The sequence below is a fragment of the Pinus tabuliformis genome, chromosome 7 (genome assembly GCF_031772625.1).
Source record: "Pinus tabuliformis cultivar Carrire ecotype Pingquan chromosome 7, CPIR1, whole genome shotgun sequence".
Taxonomy (NCBI): Eukaryota; Viridiplantae; Streptophyta; class Pinopsida; order Pinales; family Pinaceae; genus Pinus; species Pinus tabuliformis.
In genome coordinates, this window is record NC_142293.1 from 719,776,691 (window position 1) to 719,793,289 (window position 16,599).

Genomic DNA, 16,599 nt, shown 5'->3' on the forward strand with positions numbered 1-16,599 from the left:
CAATGTGATTGGTGATATGCCATTTAAGTTGTACATTCTCCTATAATTCCTTAAAATTTTCATCCACATATTTGCATCAATTGATTTGCCTACCCTTTCTCACGAGATATTTTAACATCTGATTTGCTACTTCATGTTGTATGATGATCATCAAGAAGGGGTTTGTGAAAAGAACCTTCCTCAACTATATTTCCACTATATGATATCCTTGTCATAATTTATCGACCTCTTTGAAGTTCAGGCCTTCCATATCAGGAAAAAAATCAAGGAAAAAAAGGAATGCATCCCCAACAATAGTGGAAAATACTATAAATGTTTTGGATGTGCCCAACACATCAATCAAATATAGGAATATCTCTTAAACAATCAGATTAGATATCTAACAAACTGTCGCAGCAATGTCTCCACACATACTTCTATATTTTGAAGGATAAATTTCATATTTTATTGTCCATAGAACTAGTCCCATGCCAGGAGAGAAGAAATCTATATAAAACCAAGCCACAAACAACAACCCAACCATAGCTGCTTAGACACACATCACTGTACCAAGAGCCAAAATGCTAGGAAAAATATTGCTTGGATGTTGTGTTTGCAAGAAAGAAATTTGCAGGAAGCATTTGCACGATCAATGATAAAATATTGTAATGGATTAATAAAAGTCTACATGTTAAGCTAGGCAATCCAAGTCAATGACATCAATATTTTAGTAAGTTTATCTTAGACAATATTCTGATCACAAAACCTTTTCAGGTGCCTAGTTTTGTTGTTTGTTGACAAAGTTAATTTCTAGTCCATATTTTTTTTAATCTTTTCTTTAAAATTCATAGGACAGAGTGAATAAAATCCATTTCCATCGGGAATTCATACCACATTGAGAAAGGAACATAGGTTGTGTCCTTACCTTGTTTCCAGAGTTGCATAAAAGCCACACCCAACAGTTAAGAAACAGTTGCAGTTCCAAAGAGGTTGACTGAAGTTGAGGAGTGTTGGACAACCATTACCTGCTTTTACTGTTCGTTTTATGTCAACAGTAGGCACATCAACATAAGTCAAGTAAAATGCTCTAGATAGAATGCATAGTGACACAAAAGTTTGATTAAGCTCATCAGGAGTAACAGTCTTTTTCCACACCAATCTATTAGGTATATGACAATAATTGTGCCGAGTGCATTCATTGTTGCAACAAATAAGGAAAGTAATAAAGTTATTTTATTTGAAAAAAATCCTGCCAACTCCATTACAGTAGGGTTGTAATACATTACAGTATTAATACCCATAAATTGTTGAAATGCCTACAAGTGAATTATTATAAAAATATAAGTCACAAAGAATAGAAAGAAGAAAAAACGTTGAACAATGTGAATGGCTCATGGTAAACATTGCTATAATCCTTTTGATACAACTATAAATCAAAAAACAAAATACAAAGCTAATATCCTAGCAATATGGAGGTCAGGGACATAAAAAAATTGGTATAAATATTCCTTCACGAGACATAAAATGAGGAAAATGTATTCTCAGAACTGATAAAATCTCTATGGAAGGGAAGACATAGATTCTACATCAAACTAAGAAGGTTGTTTAGAGGGAGTAGCCTCCTTATGGGATTCTGATACCCTGTAAAGTAGGGATAAAATGTTCTCACTGGATCACAACATCCTTTACAGAATTTTCCTTGGGTCAAGAATTCTAGTTAACCAACATTTACCCTCCAAATAATTAGGGTAAAAAGAAGCTGTTAGGAATCATTCAATATCTCAAAGGAATCCATTCCTCAGAAAACCATAGCTTGGAAAGTGACTCCAACATGACCGCAAAGAGAAAAAGGATGGTATATATAAGAGACCCTGTAGAGTACAAGTAAGAGACCTAATCTGAACATATTTTATGTCAAACCTCCAAACAGGAAATTCACCTGGAACAACATAAGAATTGGTCCTAGATTCACTGTAGAAAGAATTTCCCAAATGTTGTTGTGTAAAAAATGGTTGGCAAGGAACAAAAATATCTTCCAGGAAGAGAAAATTTGTCTAGTTAAAATAGAATCAACATCTATGACATTACTATAGTCTCAATGCACACTGTAGAGGGAAAAGGTTGACAACTCCCTTGGAGGTTAGGAAACAAAACTGGCTACATTCGTTGAACCTTTGGGTTCAAACTAATGTTTAGCATACAACCCCATAAATTCCCAAACAAGGAGGATGGCACCCACATATAGAGACATTAGCACCTTAATATGCATAAAAACTATTCATTTTATTCTTCAATATAACAAGAAGAAATACATGAGTTGCAGGAGTAGGTGGTGCCATCGTGACCCATGAGGTTAAAAAAAAAGAGAATTCTCATGGGGCTTAGGAAGAGATTCAAAAAACAAAGAAGAAGCATTAAAAACTCTTTAAGGGCTAAGAATTCTGAGCATACTAACCACAGGAAAGATTACCTCCATAGGAGAGTAGAATTTTCATGGGGTTTAGGAAAATCTACAAATAACAAAGCAAAAACATTAGCAACATTTATTTGCTAATATTTCTAGGCACACTAAGCCCTAAGAAATATTACCTCCATAGTAGAGTTAGATCTTCCCTTCTTAATACCGGCAAGACAAATTTAGATACACTTAGGAACTATTTAGTCACCTACAAGTCCCGATAACCCATAAAAAAAAAGCACAAATTTTATGCCACAGGGAATATGGAATTAGCATTGGATATGGTAGAACTAAGGGTGCTATAAGAATATTGGAAAAATGTTCTGTAGCCAACCCTAAATCAAAGAGGCATGAAATTCCCCAAGAGGTTGGAGGTTGGGACCCACAAATTGCAACATTAATACCTCAATAATTGCACATAAACACCTTTTTATTCTTCAAAGGTGTGGCAAAAGATAAGTGGAGAGAAATAAAAGCAGGAGGTTTCATTATGACCCAAGGGGTAAAATAAGTAAAATAATTATCATGGGATTTTAGAATAGCTGCCAACAAAAATCAAAAGCATTAACAATGCTTCATGGGTTAAAAATTTCAAAATCTTTGGGTATGGGATCATTGAGGGTCATGGAAGAAGATTTTGAGGTCCATAGGTAACCATCACATATCCTTGTGAAAATAAATAAAAAAACACCTAGAAAGGATTAGATGGATGCTTCCCTCATGCCAATACTAGTCCAAGGATGCTATAATAATATTAACAGAGAAATAGAAGCAGAGTGAAGAAACCAGGATGGATAGATGAGACACACCCAAATGTCACATCCGATTCTGAGAAAAGAGGGAAAAGAAGGTCACATGATCAGAGATATCACTAACTACAAGGGCCTAGAAAGTGTACAAGACCTAAAAAACAAGGAACATACTAAAAAGGATAAGATAGCGAGTAATGGGAAAAAATGAAATCACTTCATATCCTTTGCTGAGATTCCTGAGATTCCAAAGAAAAGCACTCATAGAGGTAGCAAGGTCAATAGAAACATCCTCAAATATTATCAGCCTCAAGACTATCTTGGAGTCTCCCAAGTACTCTAGAATGAGCAACAAATGACCCAATTGCTCGAATTTGGGTGGGTGCAATATGACATCTCATAATGCAAAGAGAATATAGGAAAACTAGAGGAAACCAATACAATGTTATCTAGGTCAATGGGGTACCTAAAGGAGAAGGTGAGGGCAGTATAAATCATGTAGAACATCAAACTCCATTCACAAGGTGAGTAGTAGAAAAATAGGTAGCAACAACAAAGGAGAAATTGAGATTTTGAGGAGTTGAACCAATCCTTGATAGACCATATTAGCGAGATCAAAGAGGGCGATGATAACCCCCCACATAATAGAGAGAGAATAGTGAGTAGCATATGGAAAATCCCCCAACCAATAAATCATGATTGCTAATCATTAGACAAAGCAACAAGCTAGTCATTTTGATGTCTAAGTTTTTTTTCTATATTAGCAAATGCTAGGATTTTATATAAGGTTCTGCCTTCAGTTTTTTCTATATCTTCATCTATAGGAATGATATTCAAGTAGAAACGGGTTATGAATCCCATATTGTAGTTCATAGTAATAACTTGGCTACTTTAAATATTCTAGATCTAATTTAGTATATTGTTTCTTATGAGAATAAGCAAGAAGATGAGCTATGGGTATAAACCCTGGGGGGAGGTGGGGTGCCTACATGGTTTTTCCTACTATGAATAACCACTTTTCACTATTAAAAAAAGATTATAGCATTGAGTTAGCATCCATTTATGATGCATGTGATGATCAAAATAATTAAAAATGACTACAAGGCACATCAATTATTCTCAAAGAATAAGATACAAAGTCTTTGTAGTTGTATACTTGAAGACCCACTCTGGTAAATAAAGCATGTCTTACTTATTTGGGATTGAATAGGTCTAGGTATGACATATTTCCATTGGAATCCTTCCCATTAAGGTATTTTTAAATAGTAGATGATATTTGTTTGATCTCACTCCCTAAAAAATCAGGGTCATATATCCTTTCTAGAACTGCAACGCCCTCAACATGATTTTTTGTATGTTGAAAGCAAACATGAATAAGATGCAGGTACATTCTAAAGAAATGCCTTTACATTTGATTGAAAACAAAAATTTTATGTAGACTAACTAAACCTTTATAAAGAGCCAATGTGGAGATTATGGTAAGAACACAATTAATACAAGTTATAAGAGGGTTGGTAATCCTAATGTACCTAGCAACCATTTCCATGTCCCTAGTACCTAAAAAGAAAAAAAACATATTCAAGTGATTAAAGTATGCTCCAATGAACACTACCTTTACTCCAAAAAACATGCAATAATTAAGGTATCCCTTAAATCAAAACCGAGAAAATGCAACAACTTTTCATAGAATTTAGGCTAGGCAAATAATGTTGTTTAGTAATATTTCAGGAACTAGAGGAGAAATGCAGACAATGAGTTGAATATTTGATACAGAATTTGTTGGATAAATTACATGGATACCCTCTAATTTTCAATGCACTTGTTTCATGCTACTTTTTGCAGCCAACGACAAATCAATAGACAATTTGACAAACAATAACAAGGTTTCTTACCCCAGTAAATGCTAGATTCACAAGATATGATAGGAAATGACCCCGAGTAGTCACGAGTGTATTTGTACTCACTAGTGCTCCCCTTATTTCAGAATGTGAATCTTATGCAATATAAATAGGAACAATAATTGATCCAATACCAAAACCTAGCCCCACCAACAACCTCCCAACTATGAGAACATATGGATCCAGAGCAACAACCATAGTTATTGATCCAACAATAAAAAATAAGTCAGCTATAACTATTGCCAACTTGCATCCATAGGAATCACTAATCTGTCCATTTATTGTTGCTCCAATTATAGCATCCACAATTTCCATGCTAACAATAGTTTCCTGTTGAAATCCAAGGCAGTGGGTTTTGAACAACCAGATGAGGAGGACAAGAACGCTCATTGATGAGAAAGAAAGGGGAATTATTAATTAAAAAATCCCATATGAAAGCTAAATTTGAGTTTGCAAGTACCTCTAAAAAGGTTCTCCTTTTCACAGAATCAAAGTTATCACGAATGTAGAGAAAAACACCAGATAGGACACCTACATATATGTCATTCCCATTATTAACCACCTACAATGAGTACATGAACTCATGATTCTCTTCTTTTTCGAGGAGGGTGGTAAATCCATCCAACTTGGAAGTTTTTGGCAGTCTATAATGAATCTTACATAATTTATTTGAACCTTTGTTTGGGTGGGCACATGATTGCACTTCCTCTTCAAAATCCTTCAACAAACACAAAGGCACATGATACTCACTTAGCCAATACTCGCATGTACCATCTAAGGCCTCTTGAACCTTTGTTCCATGTTTAAAAATACAGTTTGGAATGGAGTTTTGTTTCCCAAAGTGTATCAAATACTTTATATTAAGGCCAATTTTTGAATTCTTGGCTCAAATAACAGTCTTCTTTAAGACAGTAGACTTTGTCTCCTACCATTTTAAGTTGACAAAAATCTTATGAATTTAAAAGGTCATCCCATCTAATGTAAGCATCAAGTTTTCTTATCTGTAAATCATTTCAAGAATATAAGATCAATATAAGGACAATTTCTTAAAACTGAAGAAAAACAATGAAATTACAAATTGATTGAAGCCTTCTACAACTAGTTGTGATACACTCCTTTCCATTTCAATAGCAGCTCACCATGCATATTGTCTACTTCTTTTGGGGATTTCTAAACGTTCATTGTAGGTATTCTTCTGAAGCCACCTACAAATTTATAATATGTAAGGTTTAGAAACTTGAGATAAAATAAAACCAAAATGAAAAAATAGAAGATTCTATAGTAGCTAGAATTTGATTTTTTTTTCCCTTTTGTATTGATAGCTAAAAAGACACCCTTACCATTGGTTCCTCACAAAATTATCTCTATCAGATTCTCTACATGATAACCATAATTATCTCAAACAAATAAATAGGAGCCTAGCTTCTTGTGGCACTTTCATAATAGAGGTTGAGTAGTAGGATCCTTCAATCCATCCAAAGAAGAAAAGAAAACCAATAGCCCATATAAAAAAATTTCGCCATGCAATGATTATAATGAGTGACATAAGGCATGATGTCACAACATAACAATGATAGCAACAATGGCATAAGAATTCCCAATTGAGGTGGTATCCTTGAATCTTATTGTGATGACAAAGCATAGAACTAAAAGAATCCAATTTATTTCTGCCAACTTTACACCACTCCATCACAATTTCCTTTGCTGACTTTTCACTTGTAATTCAATCTTAAATGCCATGTATCAAAACTTGTCATGTCTATACTGGTGAAATTGTAAGTAGAAATTCAGGCAATAATCTTTGCATTAATATGCCAAAGAGGGTTCATAAATGTTTTGTACATCCATGGCACACAAAAATAACTCGAATCCAAATGTCCTAGTTGTTGTGATCATGCTCACACAAAATTTGATTACTCTTTATTTATTAACTTTCTCTTGTTTTTTTTTCCATGTTGATTGTTATTTCCTATTTGAGGTAGGAAACCTACACTTGTATTATTTTATTTGGTTCATTGCAACACTACCACCAACCATCACATATATTCTCTTACCTTATCTGCAAAATTACCACAATTTGAAAAGTTATCAAAGCAAACTGGAATGCAAGACCATCAACCATTTAAATATGGAAAAGGAATGAATGTTGTATTTAGGTACCAACATTGGTGGATGCAATCTGAACTACAGAGTCTAGCTAGGCAAGTCTCCTTTCAAATTATCTATTAGAGGCCCATCCTTGTCTGCTCATTAATGTATTTACTTTTATAATAGATTATGCAATTGGGAACCTTCATTACAACATTGAAGATAAGCCTCCTTACTTAAAAAAAAGGGTAACCTTAAAACCATCAAACTTTGGTCATGATAGACTTCAAGAACCTCAATATATTTTACTATAATACAACCCTCATTAGAAAATATGCCTTGTGACATATTATGCATTACAGTGGCACCAAAAGGAAACATCATGCACCTAAATGATGTCGAGTTCCTAGAAAATCTCTGGAGTATCAAGCCAAGGCCAAATCTCCCCTAATTACTTGTTATGACTTTAATTCCTATCCTTGAATTTTCAAAACATCCTATTTACTGAAATATAGACCTTATTTAAAAGAATATTTACAACATTTTCAACTCCATCCTCAAAACATTTCATTTTTTTTTGTAATGTTAGCTACACAATCTTTCATTTCAACAACCATAACTATATGTATTGAGTCCAATGGGTATTTCTAGCTTCCATAATACTATCTTCATTTTTATTTGGGATAAGATGATTCTTCTTTAATGGTGGTGGTGCAACCTGTATCCAATTCATACATTCAACCCAAAAAAATTGGTTTAGTATGAATGGAAAAATTATCTTGGGTATTGCAACATGTAATGTTGTTGCAAATGTTCCACTATCTATGATGTATTGCTATAGAAAATTTGGGGAACAACCAACTATGTTGCATGGAACCAAAATAGAAAAGAAGCCTATTTTTAAAGAGTTGTACTCCATATTTAATGAGGTCATGATTGCTTTCAAATTAATATTCTTGTACCAATTCTGACCCAGTGACCTAGCTACAACACAAAAATGAGTTGCATCCATGATTGCCTACACTATATTGGACTAGGCAACCTCCTCTATGGTATATCAGGAAAGCTCAAACCAAAAGTTTAAATCCGAAATTTTCTAAAAAATAAATGGCAAGAAGAGACTTGCTAGAGATGTGGAAATCATGATGATTAGTGGGTGGCATAGATATCCTTCCACCCATTCATTACAATATAGCACTTGGTGATGAATATCCTTCCATCCATCCATAACAATAGATCACTCCACCGTCACCATGTTTATCTCATCTCCCACATTTAACTGTTAATCTTCAACACTTGTTTGTCTAACAGTATTGCACTGAGCCTTTTCTCACCTTTGGTGTATATGAATCCCTTGTAACAAAGGCCTTTTAAACATCCCCGTATTAACATGAGAGCAATCGAAAGACGAAACTTGCAACTCCATCATTAACGTATTAAAAAATGTTGCATATTGTACAGATTTACTATGCTACCTTGAGCAAACCTCCTTTAGTGTCTACAAAACAAGAAGCCCCCATTGCTTCGCTAGACCCTTCAACCCCTACTTGACCTCATATACTAAGTAGATTGAAAAGGGCGAGGGGCATTTTCACTTGATATTTTTAGTCTCATATTTCAATAGAGGCTTTTCCTATTTAAATTAACCCCAACTGATTTGAAATAATATTCCAGGTTAACTAATTGCTCCCATTTATTTTGGTTGAATGTAGTCTCTTAAAAGCCAATGCTCAAAAAAGAGATGATACCATACATAAAAATAAGCACAAAAAACAATTTTTTAGTCATAGGATTCTTTGCTACTGTTCAAAGTTGAATTAGCAAGTTCAAAATAAATTCAAAAAATCAATAAAAAATTCTTTTAGAGAATAATAAATTGTTATGAAACCAGCTCAAGAAAAGATAGATCAATGCCTTAGAATTCAGCCTCTTCGAGGGGGCAACCTCCTTTACATTACATAAATGAACAATTCTTGGATGATACAAATGAAAAGACCTCCTTTCTATATATAGGAGTCTAAGGGGTTATAACATAATCAGAGCCGACATAACAATAATAATGTAAGGGCACAATAATAACAATAGTGGGCTTCTATGGGGCACAATAGTAACAATATGGGCACTACATGGGTACATCAATATAATAAGTGGGTTATACTAATAACAATAAGGGGTTACACTAGTAGTATATGGGCCTAACATAAACCATAAGGGATCCTGTCATGCCCTTCAACATTGTGGGATGCCTAGACGTCCTTGATTTATACTAGACATCCCAAGGACACTACATTTTAATAGGGGAAATCCTTTCTTGTGCCATTCAAACTAGAGATGTGGGGTATTTCCCAATCATGATTACATACCTAAAATGAAGGATATATACCTCCAACATCTAGGTATTCATCCTTCGGTGATTTACTCCTAATAGGGAATATCTCAGGTCAAGAAGAAGTAGGTAATCCTAAAACGAAAGCTCAGTTGGCTACCCTCTAATTCAAAATCTATTGTTGCATTTTCTTGTAATTAGTAGCATCCAATTATGGTACTTTGAAACTTACACAGTGAACAAGAAAAAAACACTCTTAAAATTGTAAGTTTTGATATTAAAATGGTTACTAAAAATTTGTAGAAAATTAACTGACTTAGTAGATTCATCATCTAACAAAGGATCCAAACAATATATTCCCCTCAGGTAGAAGAGACACAATACAATTGTGATTCTAGCATGGAACCAAATATAAAATGATAATATGATAAGGAATAAGAAAACTCAATGTGAGAAGCTGCTTGGAATGAACTGTTACTCACTTTTGTGGCAGAAAATTACCAAAACAAAGAAAATGACAATAAGAATAAATATTGCAACAAAAGAATTCCTACAAAATTTTATGTCAAGGGAAAAATGGGACAAATGATAAATAAAAATCCGGGTTTAAACATAACATAAATGTTCTAGTTCAAGAGGAGAATAAATAATGAATAATTTTAATAATAAGAAAATTAGAGTTGAGCATAAGATTAGCACAAAAGCCAGTGCCAATTGGCACTTTCTTCTTGACCTCCTCCTCTTCTATGCAACCCAAATCCATATACCTTTAACTACATCATTCAAGGGTTCTGTGAGAAAGGTATGACAAAAGAAGGTTCAAAGTTTTACAAAGATATGCTCTACAAAGGATTGTTTCCTAATAAGCACATTTATAATGTGTTTGTCAACAATCTTTCACTCGAAGGAAGACTACAGGATGCCAATAAAGCTCTTGAAGACATGGTATATCATGGCATGGTGCCTGATTACATCACTTACAGGATTGTTATGAATATGAATTGTAAGAAAGGTAGGAAGTGGGAAGCCTCTAAACTTCTTTGTGACCTTCATAATAAGATCCATTGCCTTGATGAGTTACCTTACAGGAGTTTGGATAATGACTTCAATTTGTTGAGCAAGCAAGGTATGCATTTGATGAGATGTTGAGAGTTTCCTTATCCCAAACTACAGAGACCATCAATGGTATCATGCATAAGTTGGGAATGTTTCTGAGGTTCAAAGGATCATTTGCTGAAGTTGGGAATGTTTCTAAGGTTCAAAGGATCTATCATGATATGGAAGGTACATGTTATCTTCCCAATATGCCACTTTATAGAAAACTTATTGTTTTTCTTTCTAAAAGAGGGTTGGATAGAGATAATGAATCGATTGTCGAGGAGATGAGGAAGTTGGTCTTCAATATTGATGTCAATATCTACAACTCAATGTTAAGTCTGTATAGGGACACAGGGAATTCAAAGAGAGTGATTGAACTATATCAAGGCATGCAAGCAACTGGAGTTTCTCTTGATAATAATATTTACAAAATTTTACTCACTATGTATAGTAGGCATCTTAGGACCGAAAAATATTTTACAATTTTGAGAGAAATCCCTTCCACATCTCAGGACAAGTGCATCTATATCAAGGTTACAAGGTACCCACAACCTCACTCTAGCTTGAGTGTGGAGAGTGGGACAATAATGTTTCCAACATTAAAGTCCCAAGGGATAGCTTAGTGGCTTCAACCTTTTTTGTTGAGGTGTAACACCCAAGGAGGTCATGCAATCCAATTCCACAAAGCCCTAAAGTGTTACCAACCACTATTGCCACTAGAATATAATATTGCCTTCCATCTAAAACCCTAAGGAAGAGGGAGTGGAATATGTATAATGGCACTGATAAGGTTCCAACTTCCTCATTCTTCATTTAAGTGCAAGAGGCTGGGGGGGGATTATTTCTCCAAGAGAACCTGTATGTGTGTGTGTGGGGAGAGAGAGATAGAGAGAGAGAGATAGATAGATTAGACCCAAAGGTTAGCTTAAGTGGTTCAACTTGCCATGCCAAAGTCATATTGGCCAAGAAGGTCATAACATAAAATCCACTTGGGTCTCATGGGATTAGGTGTACATGTTCACACCTACGACATTTACCCTAGATACCATTCATGAAATGTGAGGAACTATCTTGAGGGTTTCCCCAAGAAAATGTTCCATGGAAACAAAATACACATGCACATGTATATAATAATAATAATAATAATAATAATAATAATAATAATAATAATAATAATAATAATAATAATAATTAAGGTCACACCCGAGCCAAAGACCAAATTGGTGTATTAAACTTCCTTATTTTTGGGACAAGGGAACCCCCTCCATGTAGTGATTTGACTGCTAAAGTGTACGTAGGTGTACATACTCTACCCCCACCCACCCCATCGACTAGATTTGAACTTGTGACCTCTTAGGAGGAAACACATGTATGTATGTATGTTGTTTTTCCAAGGATATGTATGTTTTGGAAAGTACACATGTCAAGCATATGTACATTGTGGCAAGTACAAGGGCCAAGCATATGTATGTTGTGCCAAGAACATGAGGAAAACTTTGCAGCTCTACAGACAAACTTGTTTGTGGGATGTCATTACATAAAGGAAGTATGGGAAACATATTTAACATAGTTGAATGGAACACGTAAATGGGAAAGGAACTCCTTATTAGAAGTATTCAAAACCTTATATGAGGATAAAGATGTATATAAAAATAGATCTTTCCTAATTGCTATTAGTTGTGATATATGGAGGTCTAGAAATGAGATTAGTTTCCAAGATGCCCCATTCTCTCTAGTACAAGTATATTGGAGTAAAATTCTACTATGAAGAATACATAGACACTATGAATAATAGGAAAACACATCAAATTAATACTTTTGTAAGTGATGATTCTCTCCCATGGAGCTTCTTTGATGGTGCTTCCCTAGAAAATCCAAGTAAATATGGTGCATTGGATTATCTTTATTTTAGTTCCTCTCATTATATCTCTTTTTTGTTTGATCTTGGAGAAGGGACCAATAAATTGGTTAATATATAAAGCCTAGAAACCCTTTTCAGATTAACCATTAACAATAATGTAAGTAGTGTCTAGGTCTATGGGAGCTAAAAATTTTCAGTGGATTGGCTCAATGGAAAAATCACCATGCAAAATTTAGGTCTTCAAACAGTGATGAATCAAGTATCAACTATGAGAAGCAAATTTAACATAGTTTATTTTTCTCACATTTTTCGTGAACATAATTCCAAGGTTGATTCTTAAATAAAGTTGGTGTTCGTTGTAGGCTAAAATGATGAAGTGTATGAAGGAAAATGAGGGTGTTATCTTAGAACATCCACCATTCTATCTTCTCTGATGTTCCCATGTCTTCTCATCCATCGATACTTTGGTGGCATAATTTGATGGTGTCCATGGTCTGTTGATCCGTAGTATTCCTATTTATTCTTTCTTTTATTATGGAGTATGGATTGTAATGGCATCATGAATATTCAATAGAGTAGCTATCATTTATATGGATGTGTTTGATTCTTTCTGATAATATTGTTGATATATTCCAATGTGGCCAAGATTTTTGTGAACTGAAGTACCATGTTGTGCAGAGGCACAAATTCATAAATGTAATGTATTTGTTTTACCTTTTATTATATGATTTTTTTTCCTATGGTGAAAACATGCACATGTACACACATGCACCCACATGTGTGCATGGTGTGAGAGAAAAATGATGGGCTAGCTTGACTGGTTGGGTACTTTAAGTTTCATGAAAAATGCCTTGGGATCGATTCCATAGGCTAGTTGTGTCTATTGTGTGCCTCACTCAATGTCCATATCAGGTTAGGAGTCATTATTAGCACTGACAAGTTTACACTGGGCACAATCCATGAAATGTATGGAAGTTACCACGGTTTCCCTACATAGTGTGTGTGTGTGTGAGTCTGTGAAAGTGTGTGTGTGAGTGAGTATGTGCGAGTGTGTGTGTGAGTGAGTATTTGAAAGTGTGTGAGAGAGAGAGAGAGAGAGAGAGAGAGAGCACAAAATTTTCTAGCTCACCACTTGACCAAAATAGACATTGAATGCCAAGGTAAAATATGTAATAAAATATATTCCAAACCAAGATTTTTTTAAGCTAGAGTTTGTTTTTCAGAGGTTGTATGTGTTGATTTTTGTAGCTTGGGAGGTACTCCAATCCTTGAGGATCGAGGGTTTGGAGTAAGGAGCTCCACAAATGACCTTATTGGCTTGAAACCTAAGCTCGAGGTTTTTCACCCAATGTTGTTGGTCCAAAACCGTGATAAGATTGCGACATGTGATGGATGAGGATGATAGTAGATGACGAGATGAATCCAACACAACAAGAATCATCCGATTCAAAGTTGTCATTGAACAAATATTAATTTTTGAAGTTAGAAGGTGGGCTTGTAGGTTGAATTTCATGTAGGCTTGAGTTGGACAAGCCACATGATGAGTTTTCAAGCCACCTTAGAAGAATTCGTTGGGGCCCTTGTGTATCCTATTAAAGGAGGAATTCTGTGAGGAATTTTTACACATCCTAAGTGCATCTTCTATCATGGATTAACTCTATGTTTGAAGTGCGGATTTGAGGCAAGAGAAAGGAGACAAGGCAATTGAGTTTTGGAGAGGGTTTTCTATACGTTTAATTGTGGATTCCTCTATGGAGAAGGCCATAACTAGGTGGCATCTAGGAAGGTACTTAAGGGAAAAATTGTGGGAATGTTTTGGTGTGTCTCCCTTGTAGACTAGGCCACCGTGATAGAGGTAAGTTTGGATGTGATTTTTTCATGTGTTATGGTGTGTTTTGGCTTTGTTCTAGGCTGTAGGTGTTGGATGCTACAATAGTAAGTTGGAGGGCTAGTTGGATGAGCTGAGAGGCCTAAGAGTACTCTCCTAACTCAGCCGCAGTCAACAAGGGAAGGTCGAAGTTAGAACAGGGGTCATCTCCATGTGTTTAAGGGATGGTTTGTTTGTTGTTGGTACAAGAGTGTTGTAGGATGTTGTGAGGAGGGTCCTCAAGCCCTAAGCACAATATTTGATGTTGAGTTTAGGAAAACAAAGGGAGAAACTCTTTGGGAGAGGAATACAACATATTTGGACAGTGGTTGAGGTTGTTGTTGTATGCCCTAACCAGGCCTGTGAATGCACAAATACCAAGGGAAGCGATTTGTTGTAGGTAGACCATAGTGGGCTGAAGTCCCTGAGTAGTTGAAGAGCAGTAGTGGATAGTTTTGAGTTGTTCACAAACGGAGTTATGAAAGACGTGACATGAGTCTTCATGTGTTGTGCCCTTAATGGACTTAGGCACAACTAGTGAGCAGATTATAGAGCCGAGGTTTAGTGACCAGATGGAATTGGATTGTTGATAGAGGCAGTGTTGCAGATCTGGAGCCAAAGGACCGGGTAGGTACAAGGTATGACGAAGAGGAGCTGAGAGAGCATGTGACAACTAGATGGTTAGAATATCTTATTGAGGGTAGATTGGTTGATGATAGATTGACACCAAGCCCCAATTTTTTATTCTTGTACTAGTGGATGTATGAGGGCCATTATCCCTAGTACGAGAGCCCTAGACTGATGTATTATTTAGTCTGATTAATATAACAAAGTTGGGTTAAAAATTGTAAGGTTTCTATATTTTGTGCACTAGTCGATTTACTATTGTTTATATTCCATTGTGCAAAGTAGATTCATTGTGATTCTTGGTTTGGTAGCATTAGAGTTTTAAGATTCCATCCCAAACACTAGGGTCGTGGAAAACCAACACTATGATTTCCCCCAGGTACAATCTACTTTCACTGGATATTTAAGGGAAAGAAGATTCCTTTCATTCATACATAAAAGCAACATAAGGTCATTTGGAAATGATAAATCATTGATCATTCAGATGGAAATACAAACTAAATGCATCGACATATTGACTCATATTATCTGCAATTTATCACTATACAAAGTTTAGTTGTTGAGATAATTAATTACTTAATTGCTAAAGAGAACTAAGTACAATCCATCCACTAACACATGAAATTTCTATGAAAGCATGTACCTCTCCCATGAGAATGTGGGTGTCTAATAATCATAGAGTTTATTTAAGACCTCAACTTCACTAGTGCAGAAAATAATAATTTAAAACGAAACAAAAAAGCACATCATGACTGAAAATCAAATATAAACTACGATATTTGAATGCTACTCAGCACTTGGCCAATCCTAGATATTTTTATTATTTTGGCTATTGTGCATAGATAGAACTAGAAACAAAAGAGAATATTATTCTAATCCTCGTCTTCTTTTTCTCCATTTCTTTTGTTTTTAAACTTGAGAAGATGTAAGTGATGTCAAAGAAGGTTGAGCACATGAACAACAATAAAAGAAAGATATGCAAGCATGGAAATATTTACCAATGAGGATTTCTTCATTAAATATTGATATTATTGCATTGGCAATAGATGGGGAATACATCCAACATTGTCTTATTTGGAATTTCCTCCAGAAAAATCAAGTGTAAGCTCTACTGTGCTATATTCTATTAGCATGCAACCAAAAGCCCATTACAGGGAGGCTTCATATCATAAAATTAAATAAATAAGAGGTGAAGGGAAAGTGAAAACCGACATGTTGGCATATTCCTGGCCAAGAATCTTGATAGGAGTTCCAAATCGAGGAGACATTAGATGAGTGACAAAGAGTTCATTCATACCAAGAATTATTCCACGCCACCATGATCCGTTTCTCCTCCTTACCCAAACTTTGGTTCTGATGTTGTAATCACCTATTCCTTCCCAGTCTGCCCCTTCCCCGCTCTTCGATGCTTTTTCTCCCCCCATTGTAGCCAAACTATATTAGATTGAACATCAGTTAATTGACTGAAATCTCTCAAAGATAGTCGAAAATATAAAAAATAAAAACCCATGGACTACCTTGTTTCAATTCTCTCATCGTATCTACTTGCTCAGATCATTGCTAACCACTCAAAAAATTGAGTAGAAATCTGTAAGATCTCCACATAATCCAAGCCTCAACAACCAGTAATACCACATGCCCATACTAT

The 16,599-nt window shown here is 35.2% G+C and overlaps 1 pseudogene; it reads right to left on the bottom strand.

The window, feature by feature from the left end:
- Positions 1–211: 211 nt before the first annotated feature.
- Positions 212–16,375, bottom strand: LOC149249553 (inositol transporter 1-like; annotated as a pseudogene).
- Positions 16,376–16,599: the final 224 nt, after the last annotated feature.